Source organism: Oryx dammah, unplaced genomic scaffold, assembly GCF_014754425.2.
Source record: "Oryx dammah isolate SB20612 unplaced genomic scaffold, SCBI_Odam_1.1 HiC_scaffold_27, whole genome shotgun sequence".
Lineage (NCBI taxonomy): Eukaryota > Metazoa > Chordata > Mammalia > Artiodactyla > Bovidae > Oryx > Oryx dammah.
Genome location: NW_024070211.1, coordinates 23109018 through 23115017, shown reverse-complemented (window position 1 = coordinate 23115017; position 6000 = coordinate 23109018).

Genomic DNA, 6000 nt, shown 5'->3' with positions numbered 1-6000 from the left:
TCATTCATAGTTATATTAACTATATTCCCCATGTTGTACAATACATGCTTATAGCTTATTTTATATGTAGTAGTTTATACCTCTTAACCCCCTACTGCTGTAAAGACCTCCCATCTCCCCTCTCTCCATTGGTAACCATTAGTTTGGTTTCTACACCTGTGAGTCTGCTTCCTTTTTGTTATACTCACCAGTTTGTTGTATCTTTTAGACTCCACATGTAAGTGACACAGTATTTTTTTTTCTGTCTGACTTATTTCCTTAGCATAATGACCTCCAAGTCCATCCATGTTGCTGGAGATGGCAAAATTCTTTTCTTTCTCAAAGGACTGAATATTATTCCATTGTATATACATGACATGATTACTTCTTTATAGATATGCTCTTTACTTGGCTTCTGTGATGCAATGCCATATGCTTTTGCTTTTTCTCCTTTCCTGGCCACTTGCTTACACTATCACTCTTCTCAGCCTCTTACTGGTAAGGTGACTCAGAGCTCAGATCCTTAAACTTCTCTCTTTCCTCTCAACTCTGGTATTAATCCAGGTCCAATCAGGTGACAGACACCACACAGCAACTTAAACAGGGCAAGTTTAAAATGCGGAATTATCAAGCCATTTGGGGAAAGTAACTGTGGAGATTGCCTGAGAACCCTAACAGGCACCTTGGAGCTAAGGGAGCATGCTCAAAGGACAGTTGTGAAAGGGGGTTCAGACCTAGTGAAGCAGGCGTGGCTGCAGCCCACTGCAAGGAGAAATCTCCTGGCTCTTTATCACCTGGCAAAGAAGGACCAACCCTCTAGGGTGCAGGCAAGCCAACACTGATAGGCAGGTGTGCAGAGGGAGTCGTGTCACTGCAGGTACAGAATTGGAATGTAGTGTCCATATCAGGAAGGCCGTGGGAAACAAGCCCCAGAGTGCAGCTGAGCAGATGCTTCGCTGGGTTAACAGCGGGGGTTGGTGCACAGAGGGGATGGTCTGTGCAGAGGGGGCTTGGGGACCACTGTAGAGACAGGTGGATCCAAGAGCTGCAAGCCCTAGTGACTGTCTGTGCATGGCCGGGCCCAGATGGCTAGAATGCTGTGTGGCAGGAAAGTCAGGGGGCTCGTTCACTAAGGAGAGGGTGAGGGGGCAGTGGCCTCGGCTAGACTGCAGGTCCACCCCGTTTTGGGGCCCAGTCAAGCTGCTAAGCCTGAGTCAGGGGCTTAAGAAAGCACTGGGGGAAGTGGCCAGATGCTGGAGAGGGCTACACCCTGGGGGCACCTGGCACTGGGAAAACAGTGCAAGCCGAGCAGTAGGCGGAGGAAAAGAGAACCAGCAAACCCAGGACAATAAACCTCTCCCCTCTGCAATGTCCCTCTAGTACCTTCTACTGCCAGAGCTCAACACGTGTCAGCAGGCAAAGGAAAAAGGATGCAGGATGCAGGTCCACTGGCACAGATGAAGGGTGTATTTGCAGCTGAGAGGCAACACGTGGAAAACTGACACACATCTTTGGTGCCTCCTTACACTCCCAAGGCTTTAAATACCATCTACCCACTGACAGTGACACCCCACGCCAGTACTCTGGCCTGGAAAATCCCATGGATAGAGGAGCCTGGTAGGCTGCAGTCATGGGGTCACTAAAAGTCGGACACGACTGAGCGACTTCACTTTCACTCTTCTGCATTGGAGAAGGAAATGGCAACCCACTTCAGTGTTCTTGCCTGGAGAATCCCAGGGACTGGGGAGCCTGGCAGGCTACGGTAATAGGGTCGCAAAGAGTTGGACACAATTGAACTGACTTAGCATGCACTGACAGCTTTGGAATTCATTATTGCCACCCCACAGCCTTGCCCTAAACCACAAATGTGCATATCCAACCCACTGTGTACATTTGGTTGTGTGCTAGACACTGAAATTGAACAGGTTCTGAACTGAATTCAACTCACCCCTCCTTGAAAATAAAATGATCCACTTTGCTATGAACCTAAAACTGCTCTGAAAAATAAATTAAAAAAAAAAAGAGAAATGTAAAAAAGTCTAACAAAATGAAAAAAGAAAACTACCCTACTCACCTTCTCCCCCTTTTGCCTGCTAATTCGCTTCAGTTGTGTCTGAGTCTTTGCAAACCCATGGACTGTTGCCTGCCAGGCTCCTCCATCCATGGAATTCTCCAGGCAAAAGTGGATTGCCATGCCCTCCTCTGGGGGATCTTCCAGACCTAGGGATCAGACCTCCTGCATTGGCAGGTGGGTTTTTTTTTGTTGTTGTTGTTTTTTTTTTTACCACTAGTGCAAATGGCAAGTCTATGTTTTCAGTGCCTCAGACCAAAAGCCTTGGTGTCATCTCTCTCTGCCCACATCCTATCCATCAGATGCTACTTGTAAACCCATCAGATTACTGTAGTCGTTAGAGAATATAGCAGCTAGAGTGCTCTTTCTAAAGGATGAGTGAGGGTGTCATTCCTCTGCTTAGCCCCCTGCACTGGTTCTCCGTTCCACTTGAAGTAAAAGCCAGTCTTTTTGAGGCCTGCAAAGCCCTCCGCCATCTGGCCCCTTCTTACTTCTCACTTCTCTCTTTCCCTCCCTGAGACTCTGCACAGTGAAGTCAGCCCCATGTCTGTTGCTTTGACACTTTAATCCAGTCTGTGAACTGTTTTATTTCTCTGCCTGGATCATTCTTTCTAAATAGTGGCATGGCGTGCTTGCTCCTTCACTTCTTCCAGATCATATCTAGCTCAAATGCGAGCTTCTCAGTAAGACAGTCCCACGCTGATCATTCTATTCAGAATTAGAACTCTCTTCCATCATGCCCTCTTCATGCCCTCGAGCTGCTTTTATTTTTCCTCACAGTGCTTATCACAGTATGCATGTTATATAATTTTATGTGACAATTCTCCTCAGTGTACTCCGCGTTTTTTTTTTTTTTTCCCGGCCATGTCATGCCGTATGCAGCATCTTAGTTCTCCAATCAGGGGAATCCGCGCTCCCTGCAGTGGAAGTGTGGAACCCTAACCTCTGGACTGCCAGGAAGTCCCAAGTGCACTTTTCTTGAGGGCATGGCTTGTCTGTTTTGTTCACTTCTGAGTCACGAGGGCCTAAATAAAGCTCAACCTGGCATATAGAAGATATACACCTAAATGTGAATGAAGATACATACATAGTGAAGATGGTTCACTATGGATAGACACATAATATAAAAAAATTAATTCTGTGCAAAACATTATTCAATTAATTTAAATATATTTCATTACATTGACATTCTTAAATTTTGTAAGTTATGTGATATACAAACTAGGTAACACATTGAGAATGTTCGTCTAACAGCAGTACCAAGTTCCACCTGTGGATGAAGGGGAGTTCTCATTGCGAATATTGGGAACTTCTGAAAATATGCACATCTTATACACTGTCTGCATATACCTTGTCTTGAATAAATTCAATAGTGAATCTCTGAGATTTGCTATTGTTACCCTATCCTCTACAGACCCCTTTTAACTCCTTCACTACTTTTTAAAGGTTTTTTTTTGTTTGTTTAAGTAAACCTGTACTGACAAACTTTTAAAGAATTAGAAGTCAATATAGAGGCAATTTCATATTATGCAATTACACACCATTATTATGGCAGAAAATCCTTTACTCCTGCACCATCTGGGACACCTGCAATGCAGGAGACAGGGGTCCCTGGGTCGGGAAGATCCCCTGGGGTAGGAAATACAGTCCATGGGCTCGCACAGTCAGACACGATTGAGTGAGCACAGGCACACATACACATTATGAAGGTTAGATTTCCTCACTTTAGAAGCGAAATTGTTAGGTCAGTCAGTCATGTCCAACTCTTTGTGACCCCATGGACTGTACCCCGGTAGGCTCCTCTGTCCATAGGGATTCTCCAGGCAAGAACACTGGAATGGGTTGCCATTCCCTTCTCCAGGGGATCTTCCGGACCCGGGGATTGAACTCAGGTCTCCTGCATTGCAGGCAGATTCTTTACCGTCTGAACCAACAGGAGTCCAAACCCAAATTGCCTGGCAAACTCTAGCAAAGCCAGGCTCTTGATTCCTTCCCTCCTAGTGTCTTAGCCTCATTTACTTCTGAACAGCAATTGTGCCACTGCAATTATTTTTTTTTCCCATCTCTAGCACAGGAGAAGCAAGGAAGCTGTTAACAGGCAAGCCCACTGAACAAGGAAGCAACTTGCAGGCAGACTCAGCCAGAGTTGGAGGGAGGCCATAAAAAAGCCCCAGACAAAAGGCACAAAACTTTACTACAGCTGTCCATTGACCCAGAATCATCAGAGACAGGTCAGATTATGTATACACTCACTTCTCAGAAAGGTATAGACATGAGTGTAACACAGTTACAAAAAACTGACACCAGAAATTATGAAAAGAATACAAATCTTGTAAATCTTTGGCTGTTTGGAATTGATGCAGCATTTTTGTATATATGTAGACATATTTTTATGTTTTTGCTTTTCTAGTATGTACTTTTTTTTTTTTTTAACCAAAGAAGGAAGTTGTGTGTGTCAGTCACTTAGTCATGTCTGACTCTTTGTGACCCCATGGAGTGTGGCCAGCTAGGCTCCTCTGTCCATGGGATTCTCATTCAAGAATACTGTAGTGGGTTGCCATATCCTCCTCCAGGGGATCTTCCCGACCCAGGGACTGAACCTGAGTCTCCTGCATCTCCTGAACTGGCAGACGGATTCTTTACCACTAGCGCCACCTGGGAAGCCCACTGTCTCATAACTGAACGCTGCTATTAAGGGGAGGAATGAAGTTAGAATTTGAGAACTAAGTGGCAGGTATCATGCTATGAGGTATTACAGTGACAGCGAGCATGCCTTTGATAAATTCAAGCTCCAAATACTCAAAGTGAAGCTGCTGCTGCTAAGTTGCTTCAGTCGTGTCCGACTCTGTGCGACCCCATAGACGGCAGCCTACCAGCCTCCCCGTCCCTGGGATTCTCCAGGCAAGAACACTGGAGTGGGTTGCCATTTCCTTCTCCAATGCAGGAAAGTGAAAAGTGAAAGTGAAGTCGCTCAGTTGTGTCCGACTCTCCGCGACCCCATGGACTGCAGCCCAGCAGGCTCCTCTGCCCATGGGATTTTCCAGGCAAGAGTCCTGGAGTGGGGTGCCACTGCCTTCTCCACTAAGTGAAGCTAGAGGGGAAAATCTCCCTCAGGAGAAATAACGCCATTTGGCACCCTGTTCTACCACTGGATTCACAGTTGAGGCCAGTGGAGAAGTAAACAGTATAAATATTAATAAACATTAACAGGCTGTGTATCCATGCTGGGGTTGAAGGAGCAATTCCTGTGGCCTTAAGGGAGGCACCTCAATCAGACTAAGTGGATGCTCCTCAAACCAAAGAGCAACTCTCCCTGGAAATACTTGGCACCATTGGGATTATGCTGATGATGGCCAGACTATGGTTTACCCTTGCATGTGATTTTACAAGGCTTACAACATAAATGTACCAATTCTTTGTCACCCAGATCTCATTAAACTGATTCACAACCAATCAGTCTTTATGGGAGAAAAAAATTCAGATAGGTTCAGTAGGCATTGACTTTTTTCTTAGAATCACTCTTTTAAGTTGCTATCTAAACTCATACTAATGGAACAGAGGTCATTGGGCTTTGAACACTTGGTTTCTAAATTTAATTTCTCCCAGCAGAAAGGCCTAGTTAAAAAAAATTTTTAAGACCACAGCCTTCCCTTTGACTATGAGGACACTATTACTGATGCATCCCCATGTCCCCCCCTGCAATTATGAGGATTCACTAACTGATTGGTTGCAATTAATACTGTGATCTGTAAGCATGCGTAGCTTGAAATGAACTGGCTCACTTGGTAATCAAATCTCTTGACTTGACCAACATGTTGCCGTAATCAGCGGAGGCTCAATAAATGCATGAAAGATGTGTAAGAACATCTCATAATTTGCATAACATTACCAAGGGAATGTTTTCTCCAATTAGTAAAACTGGGAGATCATATGCTTTATTGTAACATATG